Raw genomic sequence first — 24,860 nt, 5'->3', positions numbered from 1 at the left:
CTAACTCTCTGCTTTACTCTAAAACTATGGCCCCTGATCCATTTCATTCTGCTGGAAAACTCTTCTGTATTTATTTTGTTTGTCCACCCATCCATCCATTGGGACCATGCCCTGTGCAGAACATTGGTGCTGCATAAGCAGTCTCCTTGGCTATTGGGTACAATCCGGGACAGGTCACCACTCCGACACAGGATACCAGCAAGCTGGCACTATTTTTGCTGACCTCGGAAGGATGACAGGCAGAGTCAACCCCACCTGGAATTAATTCAACAGCCAAGGGGGATTTGAACTCAGGATCCTAGGATCTCAAGCACACCACCCTTCCCATTAAGCCAACATCAGGCATATTTTGTTTTTACCCTTCATTATCTTAAACATCTCTGTCATATCCCTTCATAATCACCTCCTTTCTCATGTAAAAAGTCCTGCCTTGTTCAGCCACTCTTCCTAACTCAGTACAGCTAGCCCAGGAATCAATGTAGTCACTCACTATACATTGAACCCTCTATGTGATAGCTGTATGTCCTTTCTCAGGTGTGGTGACCAAAACTGCACAACATATTCGAGGTAAGGCCTCACTAATTCCTATACAGTGTTGACATTGCATTTGCCAATCTTTTGCCCAATCCATGAAAGTATCTCGACTTTCCTGAATCGAACGACCTCCCACACCCCCTCCTCTGCTCCACATTTTACTCCCAAGCTTCATGTGATATGCAGATTCGGAAACCCACTGTCCATGTCATTGATGTAAATTGTAAATAATAATGGTGCTAACACTGATCTCTGAGGTGCCCCACAACTTACAAACTGCCAGCCATACATCTTCCCTTTCACAGCCATTCTTTGCTTCCTATCACTAAACCAGTTTCTAATCAAGTTAGCTACCTGACCAGCCACTCCACAAGCCCTCACCTTACTGAACAGCCTTATATGTGGTACCTTATCAAATGCCTTCTGAAAGTCCAGGTATGCCACTTGCACTGCACGTCCCTCATCCACCAAATCAAATTCCTTCATAAAACTCCAATACATTTGTTACATTTCCTTTCTGTTTAGCTTCTATTTCTCCACCTTCTTATTATTCTCATTATATGTATCATATTTCACAATATTTCTTTATTTCTGTCTCTTTATATTTTTATAATCACAAATCCATAAATTTTTTTAAAGAAATGTAAATTTTATAATTTTTTTAAATTCAGATTCCTCCACTATTCTGATAGTAGTATGTGTTTGATTGATTCAAGAGTGGAAATATAATGGACTGAACTGAGTTACTCAAATCCTCCGGTCCCGTTCTGACTCCAATGACCTGTTCAAGTTATCGGCGAACATTCGCTATCTGCTCTACCACCCCCCGCAATACTCTTGGATGAACATTATCTTCTCTCAGCTTTGCTCACAGTTTCTTTACTTCCTCTTCTACCTGGAACTCCTCTAAAAGCCCTTGCTCACCTCATTGAAAGATTTTCTCACTTACTGGTAATTCCCCTGACTTTTTGTGTCAATGTTTAAGCAAAGTAACTATTTTAAAAGCATGCCATCTCACTTTCATCACTAACCAATCTCCATGTAAATTCTCTCAATGGTCCCACACTTGTCTTAACCTGCTCTTTACCCACTGTTTACTTAATGCCTTCTTTTATGTTTAAGTACAAAATGGGTCATCCCCAATTTGTTGTTTGCAGCTGGAGCAAAAATTTACTCAGCACTGTAACATTCCAATAATGGGCCAAGTGGCTTCCTTCTTTCATTGTTTAAGGTCGTACAGAACTGTGCGACCACTGGTTACACTCAGTGTAGTCCCGCGGAGATTTTGGTCCAGTTGCATATTGATTTTCATTCTGCACACTAAAAAATAAAGATTTAAATGCCATTGGTTTGATTCCATCCGGACGGAGAATCAAACTTCAAATGCAGAGGTGCCAATGCACAAGTGAAGCACCATCCAAATCCACACCGACCCAAAGGGGTACCTGACATATGGTGCTCAATCAGCCAAAGCATCATTATTATTTTTTAATTTTTTATTTTTTACAGCAATTTAATTAAGAATGGAAAGTTTTAATTGTGACATTAACCTTCCGCATGTGAAAACTAAGCGAGTCAGTAAATTTTGGGGAAATTGGTCCAGGTGTTTGGAAACGTATAAGAAACAAACTCACAATCTATATAAATAAATAGACTTCAAGGATACCAGAGGGCTGGCCTGTGCCTCGGTGCAGTCTTTCATCATGCTTCGTTATGGAGACCTGCCCACTATCGTTTAAGACCATGCCTGCTTTCTCCTCTTTGTGTATGAGCGTATTAGTGCATGTGGTGCCATAGGTTTCTCCATTTACGTATTAAGCATATTGGTTTTGGAGTTCTGAAAAGTGTGCATTTATCTCTTTATTCATTGTTTGTGTCTACCTTTCATACCAGGATTCTTTGTTTGTGTTGTCTTGTTTGTTAAATAAACTTATTATTTATTAAGAGATGTGTCACCCGATTCTCACCTTCTCATGAATGCATTATGCATACCATTTTATCAGTGATTGGTATATCCCGAGGGTAAATATAAATTGGTTAAAAACTCGTTTTAACATAATGGCAGGATACAGTTCCCGTATGGGGGGGGGGGGTCACGTTGTGTCTCGAGCAGTGGCCCGCCTACCATGGACCGGTCACTGCATGTAGTCACCGATCCATGGTACAACCAGGCTCGTGGGGATGGATCCCTCCTATAAGACGTGTTTACTACATCTCAGAAGGGGGTCACCCAAAGACACGGGTCCTACTCCCCTCCCACAGAATATCTCCACGGTGCCTGCGATCCACTGCATGTGGCATGACCCTCTCAGGGGAGTCTGTGGAGGTTGGCGACGGGCATTCCGTTGACAACGTCAGATTCCTGACCTGGGTTTGTCTAGCAGTGTGTGGTTAACTGCTGGGTCCTTGCGTGCCTTGTGCTGCCGACCCAACAATTTCAGTGGGCACACTTTTCCGGGCAGATGGTCTTGCCCGCCATGCCAGTTGTGCAAACCCAATTGACTGGATCTGGGTGCTGGGTCGGCATTTGTCGCAGGGGACCTCAAGTGAACCAATATTGGCATGAATCGCAGTCCCATACTGCCACCGACATCCACCCCGGTGGTCCGGAGCTTCAGTCAATGGTCTCTGCACAATGGTGGCCAAACCTGACACCTGGTGGAGTGCATCGGAGAGGGGGTGAGGAGGGAGGACAATGGGCCAGGGCAGTTAAACCCTGGTAGGGGAGGTATCGAGGCAGCGCTGACTACTCCCCATGGCTCCATCCTTTTGAAGAAGTTCTGTCATACCTTGGGTCTCACTATGAGCCACGTTATTTATTGAGCAAACCACATTTCAAAGTTGGCCTCCAAAGCCAGTCGCCAACTGGACATCATTCCTTGACACACCTGAATGCGTATCCACCTACAAGGCCTTCATTGGCAGCTTGATGGAATACTGCTTTCCCCTCTGGGCTGCACGATTGCCTCACATCTTGCTCAGCTTGACGCCGTGGAAATGAAGGCCTTAAAGATCATTGGAATATCCTGCGATGAAGCTGAGTATATGGGTCTATCACTTCGCCATCGCTGACAGGATGGTGGTCTGTCTTTTTCCGCCTCCTTTCTAGTCTCGCACCCTCTGCCCTCTCCATGCTTTGTCCCCTCCCCTCCCCCCAAGTACTGGTATCTGTAGGATGCACGTGGTCATCCAGCACCTCCTCGTAGTAAAACTACCAAAATCCAGAATATCTGCTTCCCTCCACTCATTTGTTCCTCATTTTTCCAACTGTTCCATTCTTCCACATTTTCTTCAATGTCTTACTTCCCTCCAGGTATTCAAGACAGCTGTTCACCACCATCTCAGATCATCCCTGCATCCAAAACCATGACATTGTCCACATCTGTTCAACAACTCTCCACCCCTTCTCCCAATATTTTGCTTCTGTATCCATCTTGTCTACCCCCATATCCTCCCATACATCTCATTCTTTTCCACATCCCTTGTTTTTCTGTCTACGTCTATTTTCTCCATCAGCCCTGCTGTTGGCATTTTCCCTCTTCTCTTTCTGCTGTTCCTTTTGTTATGTTACGTTCTGATCCTTTCTGTGTTCTAGCTCTTTCCTGAGCCTTGACTATGTATGTGTATACAAAAAAGTGGTCTGTAACTCTGAGGGAAGTAAGTAGTAGTAACTGAATTTGAGGTGTTTTGACAAAAGCACAGGTGTGCCAGCACTTCCATGAGCATTCATAAGTTATCAGTTGGAGGTCAGAGAGTAAGGATCCTTTAACCATAGAATTATACAAATACCTTTCCTTTTTATAGGAAATGAGGGAGCGGAATAAATGAGGTAGTTTCAGGATCATTCTGTAAAAAGTTGAAGTTTCTCCAAGTTATTCTGTTTTTCAGGGTACTCAAATGATAACTCGATGCGAGTAGAATTCCTTGTTCGGTCTTTGGCTCAGAAAGTTGTAAGGTCATTAATGTTGCATTGTTGAAGGCCAGTGCAGTGGCCACAATGGAATGGGATAGTCAGACATAAATAATTTACACATTTCGGCAGACTTTGATATGAAGGCATTCATCGCTGTACAGACAGTGGAGCCTACGGAACTGAGAAAAGGAAAGTTTTAATATTTGTTTTACATTTTAATTATGCGTTAAGAAAAGTTTTCATTTGCAAAGAGTGAGATGATGAACATAAATAACTGCGTGAATTGGTCAACTTGTCAGGAACAATGATGACCAGGTCATTGCCTTTGTCACTTTTCTTGACATGATTGTTCCAGTCAATGATTTAGTTGTCAAAAACAGAGATGAAAGTCAGCGTGATCTACACATGCTCAAAGTTGACTGCACACAGGGAACTGGAATCAAATTCAGTGATGACTGTAATTAAGTCCCCTGCATGCAGACTGTGAGATACAGCTTTTTGGCAATCGAATGTTCTCGGCAAAAACTTAGTTACATATGATGAATGGTGGCTGATGATCCAATCAATATTCCTTATCAACAGGTGTTTCAATGACTATCACAGACACTTCATCCAATCCATGGTTTTGGAGGTACATTGATGTCTTTATCGAGACAGTCTTCCTTTGAATTATTATTCGCAGTCTGTTTCGTGACAAACCCTATCCTATTTTGCCAATTAAAGTAAGATACAGGCAGGAAACATTGGCATTGTTCCAACATTTCATTTTGTGGAAATAGAAGAACACCATATAAGGAAAAGCAGGAAAACTTAAACAAGGGGGATCATGCCTGTATCATCCACACTCTCTCCTCTCCCCAAATCGACCTCCCAACCCCCCATTCTCAGCACTCCAACTTCCTACAAGAAGTTTTCAAGCCATTTTCTATTTTACTAAGGCATTATAAGATCTCTCATCCCCATTTGATGGATGGCATGTTCTGAGATGTAGCACCTGCTGGTTGTATTGCACCTCGGTTTTCAATCAGGTCAACTCATCATGGCTCGAAGAACTGGCCTAAGAGCCTAATGGTGACCAAGACACTTAGCAGAGTAATCTTCCGATATAATATTATTGTCTGACAAGTCTCGTTTCAGTCTGTGCTTCCACGGTGGCACATTGAGGGTGTCGAGTGCTTCTTCCACTAGGACAGCACCTTGAAACAAATGTATTGAGGCTCACTGATTGCAGTTGCTGTCATTATTACTATGCACAATAACAATAAACAAATGGTCAACGAAAAATGTCACCACGATATTCTCCCACAACTGTTGTGTAATTTTTCAACACGCTGAACAAATAAAAAAATTCCTATTCTGGATACTGCTGGCAAGGCACTGGCAAACTACCCATTGCAATATTTTACAAGAGACGGTTGTGGTTGAACTGGACTTTGCTTCAAGCAGACCACTGTAAGAGAGATTAAACAATTGAAACAAAAACAGTTGAACAAAACTTGGGACTGACATAGAAGTACAACTTACAAATGGCCTCTCACTTTTCACAACTAGTCAAGAAGCATCTGAAGTCCCTAAGTAGAGTACTGCTTTCACTCAAATAAACTTGGAGTATTCATTCCGATAAATTCTGACATTTATCGACAGGTCTGCATGGAAGTCTTTGTTGATAGATGTTACAGCATTATAACAAACCATAGGTTTTCTCCAGGCTTAGTATTTAAGAGTACAATATAGTGTTACAACTCTAGCAGTGTTCACATTTGCACAAGTATACCAGATAGTTCATTGGGACATGCCATCGTCTTCTCCCTCCTCCTCCTCACCCTCCTCTTCCTCATGCACTAGGTTCACTTGCTCCATGTTGTAGTGTGCCTCTCCAATGAGGGAACAGTCACAGATGCCAGTGCTGCTGAACCCTGCTTTCCGACAGGTGTATCTTGCTGATTGGAATCTCGTCTTGACGCAGCTTTACTTCACCAAGTAGAGTCCAGACTTTGATGCTGGAGGTAGCATGGTTATGACAGGAACCCACTCTTTCCATTTTAATTTCCAGCCATAATCTTGTCACAACTGGATCTCAGGGTGCCAATGTGCCATGGTGTCGTTATTCCAGATAATGGCCTGGGAGTGAGCCCTTAGTATTGCCTCATGTAGTGCATCTTGTATAGGTGGTCACCTTTCTGATTGTACCTCGGTGAACAGCCACCACCTCAACATCTCCACCGATGAGATAATTTTATTTTTTGTACACAAAGTAAAGATTAGTGGAAGAGCGAGAAGACATAATGGATCAGAACGCAACAAAGAAAAAAGAACAGCAGAAAGAGAGGGGAAGGGGAGGACATCAACAGCAGGGTTGAAAGTGATATCCCCAGAGACTCTGCTTGATCTTGGGAGATGACAATGATCTTGAAGGCCTTTTTTACATGACATCAAGCTCCAAGGTGTGAGGCAAGGCTGCCAGCACTGAGGGGAGAGCAGTACTCCATCAAACTGTGGATGAAAGCCTTGTAGGTAGATAAGGGTTGAGGTGTACAAGGGAAGGATTTGGCGTAACAGAGGATGCCCAGTCGGCGACTGGCTTTGGAGGCCAACTTAGAGATGTGGTTTGCCCAAGAAAGAACGTGGCTGATAGTGAGACCCAAAGTGTGACTGTACTTCTTCAAGAGGATTCATGAGAAATTGTATGGGAGGCTGTGCTGGACAGTCCTTTTGGAGAGAGAAAGTAAGAGTGTAAGATTTGTCAGGATTGAAAGACATATTCCAAGTGTTTGACGAGCTGGTGATTCTATCAAGGTCTGAAGAGAAGGAAGAGGTTGCTGCCGGCCTATCTGAGGATGAGAGATGTCATGTCAGAAGGTCATAAGAAAATAAATAGGAATATTTTCCAAACTGGCGGAGAGATCATTGATGAAGATTGGGAATAGGACGTTGCCCAAAACACTACTGTGGGGACACTCCAGCCTTCACAGGGAGAGGAGAGTGAGAGGATCTCGTTGAGAGCCACGTGTCTATGAGAGTAGAGGAAGTCAGTCAGTTATGTTAGGAGTTGGCCTTGGATGCCAGAGGCAGATAGCTTTGAGATGAAGGTGGGATGCCAGACAATATGGAATGCATGAGGTATGTCAAGAGAGAAGGCCCTGAACTCAATGTCTGACATTGAGATCCTCTTTCCATTGTTGGGCGAGTATAAGTATACATCATGTCTCGGGTAGAGTGATCTGATCTGAATCACAATTGATGATCTGAGAGGAGGTCGTTGGAGGAAAGGAAGAATTTTTGTCAACTGAGATGATGGATTCAATGACCTTGACTGATGATTGGAAGTAAACTGATAGTTATGTAGTTATGGGGGTCGTTTTTTGCACCTTCTTTATGTGATGCGGTGATGTTGGCAAACTTTGAAGAACATGGAAGATTTTTCAAATTATAGGGTGGAAAGAGCAAAAAGAAGATGTGCAAGAGCAGCAGAGCAGGTTTGGAAGAAATATGAGCTGATGCCGTCTTGTCCAATTGCCGAGTCAGTGTTGAGGTTTGTCAGAAACTTCTCCACATTCTCATTTGCAATCGACAGAGAGTTCAGGAGAAGTTGGTTGTGACTGGATAGGGTGGATACAGAGAGCGAGTGGTTTGGGACACAATATTTGGAAGCAAATATAGAATTGAGGCATTCGGCCTTCTCACGAGCGGAGTCGGCTTTGGAGATATTTGATGTGAGCGAAGAGATTGTGGAGGAGCGTACTCCAGAGAGAGACTAACCAAGGTGCTATCAAGTTTTAGAGGAGGGAGACAAGTTTGAAAGTTCATGCATGAGGTTGGACAGGTGTCATTTTCTGGCTCTCCTAAGAGTCGATACACACTTGTTGCGAGCTTTGTCGAATGATCTGAGATTGCCTTCAGTCAGATTTGCCTTCCAGAAGAGAAGGCAAATTAATTCAAAGCAACAGCCTTACAACAGGATTTACTGTTCCATGGGCTGGAAGAGGGGTCATATAACTGAAGATGAGATGGGATGAATCTGTGCATAAGAGAGAGAGCAGCTTACTGTGGAAAAAAAATCCCATGCTGAGTTAATATCAGAGGAGGTAGATAAAGGAGACCAGTCCTGAAATGAAATGGCTGTTTGCAGTTCCTGCCAATCTGCGTTAGTGAACTGTTAGAGGGGCATTGAGGGGCAGCTCTCGGAGATTAGCCAGAGAAATGTTCACTCTCACCAGCACATGATCAGATGAACTAATTGGAGCGAAAGAAGAGCAGAAGACATTTGCAAAGAAGTTAGTCATCACCAAGTCCAGAAGGGAGGATTTTCCATTGGGGGGAAAACGTGGTAAGAAAGTTTACAGACTGACTCAATCCCATGGAGTGACACAAGTCCTTAGGTGAAGTGCCATGGCTGAGTTTGAAGTACAGATTAACTAATTAACATTTACAGATTAACTGCTCTATAACAGCAAATGTGTCATCAGTCGCACTGAGGTTATGCCAAGGCTTGCAAAGTTCAGTTGTTATGTCATCACTGGCATTTTGAAAACCCTTTGAGAAAGCAAGTTTTCCCTTTCCTACAAAACTGCTTGTTGTGTTGGAACTTGCAAGTTCTGGTGAGAAGAGGAAGAACTTGGAATGTGCATGCAGGGTGATACCTATGATTCCACCAGCTACTTTGATTGAGCAGTTGATATGCTCAAAGACATGATCAGCTCCAATGGCACAGACCTACACCTGTTGCCATGCAGAAACTCCTGATAGATGTTAGTGTCTGACTCCTTTGGTAATTCAATGTCTGCTTGGTTAAGTTTGCATAAAAAAAAATGAGGGGAAAATGCACAAATCAAGTGTTTTCTGCAGTGACCGATCACCATGACCAGAGCAGATTCCTCGACTGGCAACAAGTGTTTTTTTTTTTTTAATTGTTCTTTGGGGTCCCCTCAAAACACCTACACCAGTGGCTTGCTGTCATCACAAAATTCCCATGGGACTTTATTTCACAGAAGATTCTCCCAAATGAAAACTCAAACTGACTTTCTGCATTTTTATTTCCCATAGTCCTTTTCACATTTCTATTCCAAAGCCCAACATCATTCAGGAATATAACCAATGAGTGTGCAACAATGCCTCTACTCCCAACTTCCACTGTATAACACACGACGGACCAATCCTGCCATTCATATTCTGCACGTATAACCTCGTAATGCAGTTTTCCTTCATGGGCTACATCAATCCCTTTATGTTCATTTTCCTGCAAGGGCCTGTTTTTTTCCTGTCTGCACTGTAATCAAAACCTTTTAGCTAAATTATATACTTAGCCTCAGTACCTCACTTCATGTATGCCATTCTTACCTTTACTTGCTTCTATTTTTGTCTCTCTTTCTCTCTCACAACAAAACCAGCAGAACACTGAAGTGTGGAATAAAATCACACTTTAGAAACTTTAAGTGGTTCCGATTGTACCCTCAACAATGGGACACATATTTTGTTAATTTTATCAGAAGATACTGTTGTGGGGGGTTGGAGGGGAGGGGAGAAATTAAGCTATTTTCTCAACCGATTGTTAACTCTCCCCTCAAATGTGTCCACTCTGTCCAGAACTCTGTCTTACATCATGAGTGGTCATCAAATCCTTGGAAACAACCTATTATGGTAATAGCACAACTTGAATTAATCTGTTAGCTCACTTCTGGACCTTTTTCGAACTACTGAACCTTTTACATCCAACTGTCTCACATGAAAACTCTACTCCTGTTGGAATTCTCTCTCTCTCTCTCTCTCTCTCTCTCTATCTCTATCTCTATCTCTATCTCTATCTCTATCTCTATCTCTATCTCTATCTCTATCTCTATCTCTATCTCTCTCTCTCTCTCTCTCTCTCTCTCTCTCTCTCTCTTCTCTCTCTCTCTCTCTCTCTCTCTCTCTCTCTCTCTCTCTCTCTCTCTCTCTCTCTCTCTCTCTCTCTCTCTCTCTCTCTCTCTCTCTCTCTCTCTCTCTCTCTCTCTCTCTCTCTCTCTCTCTCTCTCTCTCTCTCTCTCTCTCTCTCTCTCTCTCTCTCTCTCTCTCTCTCTCTCTCTCTCTCTCTCTCTCTCTCTCTCTCTCTCTCTCTCTCTCTCTCTCTCTCTCTCTCTCTCTCTCTCTCTCTCTCTCTCTCTCTCTCTCTCTCTCTCTCTCTCTCTCTCTCTCTCTCTCTCTCTCTCTCTCTCTCTCTCTCTCTCTCTCTCTCTCTCTCTCTCTCTCTCTCTCTCTCTCTCTCTCTCTCTCTCTCTCTCTCTCTCTCTCTCTCTCTCTCTCTCTCTCTCTCTCTCTCTCTCTCTCTCTCTCTCTCTCTCTCTCTCTCTCTCTCTCTCTCTCTCTCTCTCTCTCTCTCTCTCTCTCTCTCTCTCTCTCTCTCTCTCTCTCTCTCTCTCTCTCTCTCTCTCTCTCTCTCTCTCTCTCTCTCTCTCTCTCTCTCTCTCTCTCTCTCTCTCTCTCTCTCTCTCTCTCTCTCTCTCTCTCTCTCTCTCTCTCTCTCTCTCTCTCTCTCTCTCTCTCTCTCTCTCTCTCTCTCTCTCTCTCTCTCTCTCTCTCTCTCTCTCTCTCTCTCTCTCTCTCTCTCTCTCTCTCTCTCTCGTACCAAACTCTTCGTAGAGCGGCGGTGCCGCCGAAGCAGCTTTCTGAGCAAAGATTATGCTTGGTGGTTTGCCATGACCTTCCCAGCAGTAGTTAGGGCAAGAATTTGGTATTTGTTCAGGGTGCCAGTGATAGCTCACCAACTCTTTGCAAACGACACCATGGGGTCTTTAACACCCACTGACTAATGCAGGCAGACGGGACGCCTGCTTAATGTCCATCCGAGGGACTGCACACACATTGATGAATCGCCCTGCCTGTGAAACACTGGGATGACAGTTTACAGCTTGGTCTGGATTCAAACCCAGGCTACAAAGCTTAGCTAGACAGCTTAGAGGTGAGTGTGCTTACCTATAGACCATCCTGTCAGCCTGGAATTCTCTACTCAGCTACAAAAAGACAACCCAATTCGTTTTGCTTTCTTTTGCATGAGACATGTGTTTTTAACTTCACATTTAACCTCATTCTGCATCAATCGGACCTTTTCCAAAGTTTCCTGAACAATGTTGGAGTTTGTTCAACACCACTCAGGAAGTGTATCCTCAGACTCTTCCATCAGGGTTCAGTCATCCATAAAGACCCCCGATTGTGGCATCAGCCAATCTCCTGTTGTTACCCTTATCACTCCTTGACTGACAAATTTCCTGATTCATCAACATCTCCATCACCAGGACAAATTAAACTGGAGAAACTGTGTGGCCAATTGGAATGCCCTTTTCAGGTCTTCCCATGGATTGTATCGAGATTTTATAAAATGCTCATCGTCACTGGGGACCCAAAATAATTGCAATGCTGTCTCGATCAGCTCTAATTGGGACGAAGCCACATTAGGTAGTTCCAGCTCTACCATTGAGAAATTTGGTTGATTATTTTGAGCCTCTTGAATGTTGTTCCACATGATAGCCTTGTGTTACACACAACCTGAGGATACGAGAATGCCAAGCTACTGTACAGATGTGTTGATCAATTAATTAGCAGTCAGCGGCACAGCCGTGCTCCCATAAATGATGCAAACCAGCAGCTACAGGCTGCACACCAAATTGATGAATGAATTAATTAGAGAAAACCTGGAAGCTGACTTACCATCGCTGCAAAAATGATATCGATCCCCTCTCATTTAACTGGGTTTTTTTTAATTCGTTTGTTTGCATTTTGAAATGTAAATGTCATCTGCTCCTCACCAGGAACACACTTACAATAATCACTGGAGTTTACTGGCTCCATCATGAGTCTTGACCTCTGGATGGAGAAATTTGTTTTGATTGCTCTCACAGCAGTTTTTCCAGTGCAGATGATGTGCACAGGGAACAAGCAACACACTTTTGGACGTGCACCTACGTGCCAATAGAACAATGACATTAGATATGAGTGAGAGCACAGTGGTCATTTTGCACATGAGAAGATGGCCGATGGCCCAAAACCCAGGACCGAACTTCACATGTCCAGAGCAAAGGCAAAAGCTCAAGGTGACGTCTTTATGCTGTTTGCTTGCATTGCCATCAGTAATTGTCTTGAAGTTTGGTGAAGTCACACACATGATTATTTTGCTGGGTAACATGTTCATTTCCTTGACTCTCCTGAGCTACTGAGAATAACTTGGGGAACTCGCATAACATTATTATTTCATATGCAGCCTGTGGCTGCTGTTTGCATCACTGCTGGGATGCAGTGCCCCCCCCCCCTGTTTCCAGTAAGCTGGTACTCATTTTGCCAACCTCAGAAGGATGACGGCCGAGTCAATCCACCTGGTTTCATTTCATGGAATGACAGGGTCTCACACTCAAGATCCGAAGATCTTAAGCCAGCACCAAGCTTACTCTCATAACAGAATAACAGGCATGTGGTACGGCCGTTAAAAAACATTTTCTGATGAGACATTGTTGGTGCAATTAAAATAAAATAAAGACTGCACTTTCCCCATGATAATTATCTCTTTAGTCCTTCCATCTCTTGCCTGTTTTACGGCCAACTTTGCAATTGCATTGCAGTTACTTTTCCCCCCGTGTTGAGATAAGTCTGTCATTGTGCTTCAATGCAACCTCTCCTTATCTTTCCTTCGTCTTTCATGTGCCCTCGCATGAACTTTCCCGCCATCTTTTCCTTTTAATTTGATTTCTACCCTTCCATTCTTTTTCTTTGCACCTTTCCTTGGTGTGCCTCTCGAAACAATTTACGAGGAGCATTCAAAATGTTCTTGGAGTGAGACACTCACTCTCGTGCAAAAGATGCCAAGATTATTATATTTTAAATGTACAAGTACATACATATACTGAAACGCAAAAGAAACTTACCACCTTTTAAACCTTCAAATATCAACAAGAACACTGCGTGTAGCAAATGTGTGAACTTATTTGTGGACAATAGTGTCCTCACTGTCAGACAAAACGGTCACGGATGGTCACTTGAACCTTCAATGGTCACTTCATAGCACAGCTGTTGAACAGCCGTTTTGACTGTCAGTGATTAGCCAAGGGGTACGGGATGATTTTAATGAGCTGCACGTGATGTCTTGATATTGGCTTTAAAAAGGCCAGTGCAAAATGGGCATTTCAATCAACATGCCACGATTGTCAAGGGATCAACGGCAGTGTGTCTTGGGCATACTGCAAGGCGGATTGAGCTACCGTGAGGTGGCACGTAGCCTTGGCTGTTCACACCAGACGATATCAGCCCTGGTGGACAGAGACACCCTCCACAACTCTGCAGATGACAGACCTCGATCAGGGAGGCCAAGAGTCACCACTGCAAGGCAGGACAGGCAGATGGTCCTAAGTCAGATGGCTTCAGACATTGAGGACTGAGTGGGACAGAATCCAGCAGCAATCCATCCAAAGACTGGTAGGCAGTATGCGCCGACAATGCACTGCCTGTGTCCAAAACAATGGTGGCCACACACGCTATTGAAAGGGGACTGACATTGCACCCTGTGCTGTTCTGTACTGTAGAACAAACTTATGAGATGGTGTATCTTGGTCAAAAACTTGACATGTCATCAATAAAATGCCAATGTTTCAATTAGCAATTGTTGGTTTGTTTTATTTTGAACTGTTACAATTTTATTACATTTCAAACAAGTGGTAAGTTTCTTTTGCGTTTCAGTATATATATATATATATATATATATATATATATATATATATATATATATATATATATATATATATATATATATATATATATATATATATATATATATATATATATATATATATATATATATATATATATATATATGTATATTGTTGCGGATTTCGCGCCCGCCGGCGTGCGGACGGCCACGTAACTCGAATCGCGGCACGTCACCCACCGGACGGACAATCCAGTCGTGACCCTCTCGGACTAACGCCGGGAACCAGTCACGGGTGGACCTTTCGGTCTCACCGCGATCGAGCCAATCAGCCCCCGCGTGGGATAGGGTTGCTCACCAAATTCGACCTACCTAAGTACCCACACGGAGGGTAGACCGGGCGATCGCACCTCGCCGCAGGTCGACTTCGGACACGGGCCACTTAAGCGACCCGTTCCGTACTATCGGGATAACCGAGCGGTGTTATTCGTCGACCTCGACGGTTCGATTAATTATCGGGCGTATTCAGCCCACTACCAACCCTTTACGTGAAGCAAGATGAGGATTCAATGAGAGAAATGACGAAGCGAAGCGGGAAACAGTTCAACACAAAGCACATTTATTCGCGATGAACGGAAAGCGCACATATACAATTCCACCAAAAGCACATAGAAAAGGAAAACACAATGCAATTTACACAAAAAGCAAATGCGACAATGCAGATCTAATACCGATTACGCGAGCACACGGCAACACTTATACAATTTTACTTCACAGACGGCGCCGACAACACATATCCAAAACCAAGAAAAAGAATAGAGAACCCTCAAAGATGAGGCGGGCCTGAAGCCGAGACCGGGTCGGGCCTACCCGTCTGGTGATGAGACGCGGAGCGGCGATGGTGCCTCAACTCCGCGGGCCTCGCGGGCAGTGTCTGGTAGGGGGTGGGAAAGGGGCCCCCTTGGTCGCACTATCTCAGCGCGGGGAGAAACAGGAGGGGGTTGCTGATGCTCGGGGTATAGAGGATTTCCACTCTGCCTCGAGTCCCGCGACGAGCGTCTCCACCTTGGCCAGGTCGCGCCGTCGGCCTCCCTGGTGTGCACCTCCCTGCACGACGCGAGCACCCCCTCGTCTGCCCTCGCCGCCTCTCCACAGCTCCGTCCCCTCCGTTCCGACTCCAACGCACACGACGTCGACCAACTCCTTCTGGCTTCTTCTTCCCAACTCCACCGCCCGCGAAGTCTTAACTCCTTGTCCTCTTGACTGACGAACGCGGTCACTTATATCAGCCCCGTGGCTTCGCTCTCTCATCTTTGACCCCCTCCCTTCGACCTTTCACCTCGCTCCCCATTGGCCCGAGAAAAAGTGGGCGTGAATGCTTTTTGATCCATAAATTTGCATATATCGATCGCCCTCCAACGCCCTGGGGGCGGGGCCAAATCGCCCCTCGCTCACCGATTGGACGGAACAAAAGTGGGCGTGTGTCGTTTTTGATCCGTTTTTGAAGTGGAAAATCCGTGGTCTTGTACACGCTGTTCGGCGCGCGTCCTGCACGAGTCCAACACCGGTACCCACAAGCGGCGCAAGAACGGTGGCGATGCGACGGTTGCGAGGTGTGACGTGAAGCGGCGCCGCGGTGGGTGGTTGATGTTGTGGTTGTGACAATGGCGGTTGGTCCAAATTAAAGATAGCAAAAGAAAAACGGCTATCCTGAAGAGTCGCAGCACGCATAAATGACATGTATTCCCACTAGACAACGGGTTTGGGCCTAACTACACATGTACTTACCGAGATATCTCACCTAAGGGACCTGAATGGTGGTTTGCGAATTTGGTAACCACAACAATATATATATATATATATATATATATATATATATATATATATATATATATATATATATATATATATATATATATATATATATATATATATATATATATATATATATATATATATAGAGTTGGGATAATTTCTTTCTGTTTTGCCTTCATCACATCTTCAGCAACTGCATCTCGTGCCTTCTCTATATCTTCTCTTTCATATGCAGCATGAGGTTGCCTGTTGCATAAATTTTTCGGGGCACAACTGCACCTGAGTAGAAGCAGGAATTTGTAACATGTTCAGCGTCCCGGCGAGAACTCACCTACTCTTTGCAAAGGTCACCTTGGGGTATTTAATGCCCACCAACTAATACCAACAGACGGGCCACCCAGTTTGGCATCAATCTGAGGGGCCACACATATTCATGCCTCGCCCTCCCTGCAAAACACAAGGATGCAGTTCATACCTGGGCCGGGATTCAAACTCAGGCGAGGCAGCTGATAGTCGAGTGTGCGTACCAATACGATATCCTGCCAGCTCCCTCCCCATCTGAACTTCTCAAGCACTCTGTTCTCTCGTACTTGTTGTAAATGGACACTAGTTTAATCTTCAAGTTTCCTCTAATTCTCTTCTCTGATGGAAAGTGTTTGAAAGTTTTCAGAAATTAATGTGACCCCCAATTAATATATGATACCCCTCCAAAGATAGCGGTTTTGTATTATGTCGTCAGTAGCCAAGCAAACAATAGAGATCATCAGTCGGTGTCAGGCCATGGGTGCTTTGCATTTTGAGAATCCAGCATATTTATCGTTTTTGGTCCTCTTATTTACAACAAGTTGGATCACCTGATCAAGATCGGAATACTTTGATTTTATTAATCAGAATACCCTCCCCCCACCCAGGTTTCTACAGGGTGCACATGGTTTATCAGCTACCCCCTAAATCAAGGATCACTGCTCAACTCCACTCATTCGTTCCATTGTTTTCCCCTCTGTGGAACCAACTTCCACATTCTTTTCAATCTCATTCTTGCCTTCAGATCTTCAAGACATCTGTTCATCACAATCTCAGATCTTCACCAATCCAAAACCATGACCTTTTTCTTCCCTTGTTTGTTCGATATACGTAACTTTCTGATGGCTTGGGTTTATCGTAAAATTTTGTATTGCTGTCAAAGCCAGTGACCAATTGCAAATTAATAATGTGATGATTATATAATATGTATTTAGTACCCCCTCCATTCCCCACTCGTCACCCACTTATTCCCCACAGAAGTTCTGGAATCTGATTTTTCCAGTCTGCCATTTTTTCTCCGTCCCTGGGTCCGTGCTGGTGAAAACCACAGGATGTATTTGTCTGAACTGAACATCATGAATATTTATCGCGCTGAGTGGGATGTATTGCAATAGACACTTCAAACGTTTTCTTCATGTTTGTTCTTTGTCACAATCCTTTTTCTGAATCCTTTCCACTTAATGCTGATCACCTTTCCCCACTTTGTGTGCTCCTAATAAATGAGTCTTACGTACAATTGTGCTTGCAATCACCAGGCCAAAATCTTAATTTGAACCATTGTCTGAAGGCAGAAGGCTGAATTCTGATGCATGGTACAGTGTCATAGTGAGTTGGTCTGTGATGCAATGAGATATTGACTCTGATGTAATGTTTCTTGTTATTACACTTCATTCTTCCACATACCTTTCCCACCTCGCTCTTCCCACACACTCATAACATAAACCTCAGTTCTTTTATCATCTACATTTTCACTGTCTTCCTGTGTAAGTTAGCATGTTTGCTTTTTAACCTGCATAGTCTCTGCAGGGCTGTATGTGCAGTGCTTGGTGGAAGTATGGTTTTACCTTTTATTTCATGATGTTGAATCCCATTGGGAAGGACGTTGATATTAATTTCCTCATCAGTGATTGAGGATCAGGATTTTATAAGCATGCACATTGGATATGATGTTAAAATCGATGGAGCAATTGCCATGAATGTGCTTTATACTGATACGGAACCATGAATTTTTTTTTTTGAACAACACTTGCACACAATGGCCGAATCCTGAAAAATATGTGAATTGTCTTTTAATATTGGAATCTGAATTCATGCAAAACAGCCTCCTTAACATTTCTTTCCATGATATACAGTAGTTTGGTAACTCATGAGCGCCATGGAAGTATCGAATGCATCCAAATGGCTGGGTGTCCTTGTTAATGCAGAGGTCGTGTTAGCTTAGAATGGAAGGATCATAACAAAGACAATCAATTGTCTTCTTAAATAAACAGTTCAACAAGAACAGAATTAGGGTGATGCAGTGGCTAATATCTGGGAGTGGTTTCATCAAAATTTAATGTGAATCACGCCGCATCACTCAAACGTCCCATGAATCCAGAGGAATGATCGATGATTGAGAAAATAGTCGTTTACAGTGGGTAAGGTTAATGCCAGAAAATAACCTCCCTACTGATCTCCGTGCCCTAAGCCATGGGAGAAATAAAGTTGAAATAAGACAAGTGAAGGAAATAAATAAAAGCCAGAAGTAGACATTAAGAGTAGAGATATCATAAACAATTACTCTTTAATAGGAAATTAAATAACCAAAAAGAAGATAAATTTTGCTGAAAAAGAGGCCGAATGGTCAGGTTATTTATACTCCGCTGCAAGATTGGCAAGTCAGTAAAATAAACCGCTGATGTGTTTTAAATTCAAATAGAGCTTCTCGGTAATTTTTGTTTGCGTGTGATGTTATAAAGGTTGCATATGTACTCGACAAACAGACGTCAGTGTTGTGGCATTAAGTAATGTGTGTTGATTGAAAATGCAGTTGGGTATTTTGGTGGCACTGTAGCTCATCGGCTGGCATGCCCACCTCTGATGTATCTGGTTTTCATCAGTACCGTGCTAATTGGGGGGTGGGGGGGGCATTGCAATGTCGAATCTGCTGGCCTTCAGAGAGGATGTAAAGTTAGCGCCCCCATCCACAATCATTTCAACAACAAATAGCACTGTATCATTTCCTCCTCGAGCTCTTTTTGATGGCATCATGCTCACATGGATTTTGGCAATTATTTAATATGGATGCTACATTAATGCAATGACAATTTAAATAAATTATTGTCATTAGTCCGTCCTCTGCGCAATGGGGGACCGGGTTTTGCAGCAACGTGTGTGTGTGTGTGTGTGTGTGTGTGTGTGTGTGTGTGTGTGTGTGTGTGTGTGTGTGTGTGTGTGTGTGTGTGTGTGTGTGTGTGTGTGTGTGTGTGTGTGTGTGTGTGTGTGTGTGTGTGTGTCATTGGTTGTTATCTCCATATGGGGGTTTCGGAAGGTAGAACAGAGTCCTACCAGGTCTCACAATATCCACCTCTGTTTCAGTAAGGGATCATTATTTATGGACCAGGCTGTGAACTTTTTTGTTCTCAAAGTTTTGTTCTGAGGGATCGCTTCAGGATCATCCCTGAGCCCTGGATAGCTTCCAACTGTCGTTCGTGTGTAGTAATATTCCCACGGATAGTTTTTAAGATCTCCATGAACTTCTTATTTATTATTCCCATTCCTCAAATTATTAATGGTACAATATCGACACTCAATCGATATTGTACCAGTTTGCTCAGATTCTAAGATTCTAAGATCAGATCAGTTTCTAAGATCGTTTGCCTTCATTTTTTTTATGTCTTGGAATTTGGTAGTTTTCTTGGTTTCTGCATTTTTAGGCCAAAATTGCTGGGTACTGACAGCTCAATGAGCAATACTGTGCATTAATTTATTTTTTGTACGTGAGGACAATATATCCGATCACAATGCTTTGTTTTGTATGTTCACATTTCATGGGATCATCAGGTTGTACATGAGTGTTACTTCCTTGTTTTGAATTATTGCTTTTGGTTCATGTTTCCCTGAGTTTTCAAGAACTGGGATATTGAAATTTTTGCACATGTGCCGGTGGATTACTCTACAGGGTGGTCACAAAGCGGCGGATAAATTCAATAACATTCAGTTATATTTGTCCATATGAATACCGCCGATATTGAAGCACACTTGAATGTCTTCTTTCATAATTCACACTTGCATGTCTTCTTTCACAACTTTCTGCATTGTGCTTCTGACAGTGCCCAGTTCTACCAAGTGCTTATACCGGTTAACTTATTTGGAGATCGATCAGTGGAGGTCTCAAGAATCTGAACATGTTTCAAGTGGGATGCAGATCAACCACAATAGTGAGAAGTTTCCATAATTTGATATCTAGTTTTTTGATTTCTGATTGTGGCCAGTTTATTATTCCGCAGCTCTATTGGAAAACTGTTAATGTGAGTTGGTTTGTGGCTTTGATTTTGTTCCTTGGAGAAAGGTATGTTTTCAGGATCAGCCGCCTCTTTCTACACAGGTATTCTTTGGTAATTGTCTAGGACACAGGTCCCATCAAAAACGCAACATCTAATGAACGACACAGGTTGATTTTGGAAGCATTGCACGTGAAGAGCCGGGAGGGTGGTCTGACTGGGGAGATGGTGGACATATCCACACAATACACACGTCTGATGCAAATGGAAAAAACTGTATGGTGCAAATGGCTGGATAAGGTGAGCAACAAACAACATGCAATCCCAAACACCACATCCACATGTGCACAACACCCAACGACAACATCAACACTCACACAACCAACACCTCCAGTCCAGTCAAAATGTTGGATGACCTCACACAAATTGCAACAAAAGCAAACTCAACATATTTTGATTCCTGGATATGTCCTTAGTGACAGAAAAAAGTCCTAAGGGATCCTCTGGGGGGAAAGTCCTGAAATCATGGAAATCCAATATGGCCGCCACCCGGCTTCGGGGAAAATGAGAAAATTGTCAAGATTGATAATTTAAAATGTAAATATATGTTTTTCTGCATTCTAATTGTTTCTAGTTATGGTCAGTATATTGATATACAAGAATAATTATAAAAAAGTGAAATGTATTGAGGGTAAAATAAAAAATTATAGCTTTTTTGTCCAAAAATGTCAATTTTTGGTCCCGAAAAAAAATATATTTACCTGATACTGATTTTGGCTCCTGGACAAAAAAAAAAGAAACGTTGAAGACACAAGATGAAATCAAGTCAATGACAATACAAAATAATTATGTAAATCATTGAAACATGACAAAATTCACAATTCCACTCGGGGCAATCACATCTGCCTGACGAAGGTTTCGAAATGAAAATGAAATTTTGCATTAAACTCAGAAACTACATCCATTATAAACTTACGATACTTGTTGAGAAAAATCAAGCATATTAAAGTTAGAACTCGACAATGTCATCATCATCCTCATCATTGTCACATGGAGTGTTTGTGCAGCCAAGAGCCCCTGCAGTTTCCACAAGCTGGAGTGCACTCAATGTTGTGCTTCTTGCATGTGCATCTCATGGTGCTACATTCAGCCTGGCAGTTGCACCTAATGACACGTAACATCTTTCAGGAGCTGGAGCTCTTGATGTCTGAAGTGGCACAAAACCCTCGTCACACTTCTGCCAACCCCAGTCTGTCTGAAGAAGTTCATCTGCACATCCCTTCCATTCTTGGACTTGCAGATACACGCGCAGGCTGTGATACTTTGATGCTTCTGATATTGGTGGTAACGTCTGTGGTTGCATGTGAGAGGAGCTCCAAGCCACCTTGTCCCAGTACCGCTGATACTGGAGGGTGTCCAGGGTGTCAGTTGACTTTCTTTTGTAGATTATCACCAATGTTTTTTCTCCTGCATCTGCCACATCACATACGGAAGCTGGATATGTATCAAAAACCTTGGCCTGCTCACGGAATGTGTTGTTTGCCTTGAACTTTTTGAGGGAAGCTCCCTTTCCAATCCCATGAAGACGAGATGTCGTGTCGCACCCAAGAACTGCATGTAGAAACAGTATGTGCTTTTATATGTCTGTACCAATCATTTTCTTTGTAGCCTTGATGTTACAGATGTGAGGCTTCTTCGTGTTCTTCTTTGGCTCGGGACAAAAGAAGAGGTCATGGGATTCTAAGCTTGCATGGTAGCATAGGAGGACGAGGTCTGTGTCATCACCAACTAGCACAGTGTTGGTGACAGTAGCAGACTGCACGGCCTTCAGTACAATCAGGAGATCAGCATCCCCTGAGGCATGGTGTGTCTCACAGTTCTTCTGAAGCTCTTCACTCAACATAAAAATGAATCACTGTTTATTCTGACTATTGGAAAGAAACTGTTCCTTCTTCATTGTGAGACGCATGTCAGCTGTAAATGTCACAGTAGTGCCAGCATTCCCTTTAGACCATCTCTGGTGTGTCATGTCCTTCGTGTTGGTACTCTCATAACCATCAAACACGACTATGGCATCTCCGTACTTCTTCGTTACATAATCAATGTACTGGTGGTATATGTCTCTGTATGTAGATCCACGAGACCATGGAATGCATTGAACAAGTGCCCCGCCATCCAAAACGTACAGTTGCCCATCATTGGGGATATCGGCTGGGACATCGGATCCAAGAAGATCCCAGATGGCATCAGCAAATACTGGCTTGTGTGCTTCTTGGAGCTGAAGAGAGGAATCAAAGAGGGCTGGTGGATAGCTGCACAGTTCATATTTGAAGGCCGACTCCAGTTCTTCTGCTGTCTGTGCAACACTGATCAGTCTCTGGAAGAGGAGTTGTGGGTCAACCTGCACTTGCTCTCCATCAATCTTGACAGATGACTTCATGCCGAGGGTGACAACTTGGTCTTTCCTCTTAAATGTGTACTCGGCAGGTGTTTTCCCATCCATAGATTTCAATATTTTGGCTCATACAGCATGTGCTGTATCGGCGTTGACGGTGGGGTGTGTATGACCTCCAGTGGCAATGTTCTTCAGACGTGGATCACTACTGAATGGATTCCGTTCCTGTAAATACTGAAGAGCTGATAGTGTGTCCTTCCAGTCACGAGATTGTCTTGCCTTGGTCATGTCCTTCTTCTGCTCTCCAGTGTTGTAGTTCACACCTGTGAGCTCTTACATTGCCTGGTTTATTTCTGCACAGGCAGGCATTGATAGTAGCCATACCAGCCGTTGTTGCTCTGTCATTCCTCGCCCTTGTGTGAGCCCCCCGCTGGTCTTCAAACTTCTCATCAGAACTTGTTCGATGATCAGGTCAGATCAAAGACCTGCCCACGATCACTTCGTCAAACCACATGGAACCCCTTCTCAAAACGTTGTTGGACATTGGGATGTTGAGTTTTGAGGTTGGACATCTGCTGCAGATACACCCTCGCAGATTTGGCATACAGGTTGTGGCCCGAGGCTGCCAGGTAAAGCAGCATTTCCTGGATGGCCTGTAGATGTAGTGCCCAGTTCCCAGTGTGCTCTGCCCCGATGTATTTGCGTAGAATGTCTAGCATATCCATATACTGAACCCAGAGCTCCCAAGTTCTGGAAGATATCTTTGCAGACTCGGCATGCTTCTGAAGGTGGTGTTTGATTCGTTTCAAGACGTCAGACTTGCATACTTCTTCCACAGACAGTGTCCCAGCCATCAGCTTCTCATAGACGGTACAAGCTTTGTTGAAGTCTGGATTATTGCTTAGATCTGTATGCAGGTCATGTAGCGGCCTTGCAGCTGCTTCGGCTAACTCCGGATCTTCATTCCCATTGGCGTCTGATGTTTCAGGTAGGCATGGTAGAGGCACATTGAGCACATTTGTCAACAGCAAGGCATTGAGGGCTGCATCAACAATTAGGTGTGCGCGAACTGTGTGGGCAATGGCCTTGCCACTAAACATATGAATCACTGCATTGTGGGCATATATCAACTCCATCAGTTCTTGAAGCCCGGATGACACCATCAGGTGTCCAATACATCCGAGGAAACTCATCTCTGCGTGGAAGCCACCCAAGCGTAGGTCATCCTTTCAGATCACTTCCCATAGACTTCTAGTTGATGATCATGAGGGCCTTCCACCAGAGGGGCTGACCAAAAGTGATTACTGGAGTGACACCGTGGCGTCGTGCATGTTCACTGACAAACATCAGGGTCGAGTATATGCATGTGCTGTCACTCGAGTTCATGTCTATCATGGGCAGAAACATGATATCCGCCTTGCCAGGGTGGTCACCCTTGTGTATGAATTGCATCATTCCTGACCATGCAGGTCTGGGGGACCCAAACAATATGGATGTCTTCCACAGAACATCAAGATTTTCAGAGCAGTTCTGGGCTTTTTGGTTGACAAGTTTCTGGTACGTCACTGCTGTCATCCCGTGACTTTGTTCCTTGTGGCACCGTATCTGCACCCTTCCAACCATTGTGACATCACGAGACGTCACCTCAGCCCTGGGTATTGGCCGGCCTGATCTGGTTCCAGCGGTGACGGCGGAAACCATCCCCATGCCATGGAATGTGCCATGGCCATCCAGTGTGCGAATGTTATGGTCCACATTGTCAGCTGCATACTGCACAAACTCTGTTGTCAGGTTAGGGATGTCTGCTCCATGTGACTGAGCAGCATTTCGTTCAAACTGATGCACCTCTTCATATGAACAGCAGAACCCGTGATGATGAAGGGAGTCAATGAGAAATCGTGATGCGAAGTGGTGATATAGCTGCATACCCAACCCAACCTGAAGTGGTGCCAGTAAGACTCTGGGTCAAGTTGCCTGCACTATGGCTTGCCCAATTGAAGCCACTTTAACACCATCTTTCTTTCCCACAAACAGTCCTTCAAGCAGTACCAGCAGAGTATCTGGTAAGTATTTAATGCCAGCGTCTTGCAATTGCAGGTCATCACCACATGGGTAGACTTCATGGGATGTTTCAATGGTTTTAATGTCTTCTTTGATGAGTTTGGCAGCGGCCTGTACAAGCTTGATTTTCTCTTTAGTAGTGTCTTTTTCCTGCTGCTGGTTGTTGTAATATTCCTGAAGCACTGCCCTGGC

At 43.7% G+C, this 24,860-nt stretch overlaps 1 protein-coding gene and 1 pseudogene across 1 annotated transcript in view; one reads left to right on the top strand and one right to left on the bottom strand.

Annotated features, from left to right (window-relative positions):
• LOC147010839 (transmembrane protein 132C-like) overlaps positions 1-24,860 on the top strand; it is a 741,813-nt gene that overhangs the window by 229,866 nt on the left and 487,087 nt on the right. The window lies entirely within an intron of this gene.
• LOC147010841 (uncharacterized) overlaps positions 22,089-24,860 on the bottom strand; it is a 46,791-nt pseudogene continuing 44,019 nt past the window's right edge.

Source organism: Eptatretus burgeri, chromosome 16 (assembly GCF_056783735.1).
Source record: "Eptatretus burgeri isolate ZD-2024b chromosome 16, Ebu_testis_v1, whole genome shotgun sequence".
In the NCBI taxonomy this organism is placed as follows: Eukaryota; Metazoa; Chordata; class Myxini; order Myxiniformes; family Myxinidae; genus Eptatretus; species Eptatretus burgeri.
Note: the sequence above shows the minus strand (reverse complement) of the source record. Positions and strands in the feature narration are given on the sequence as shown.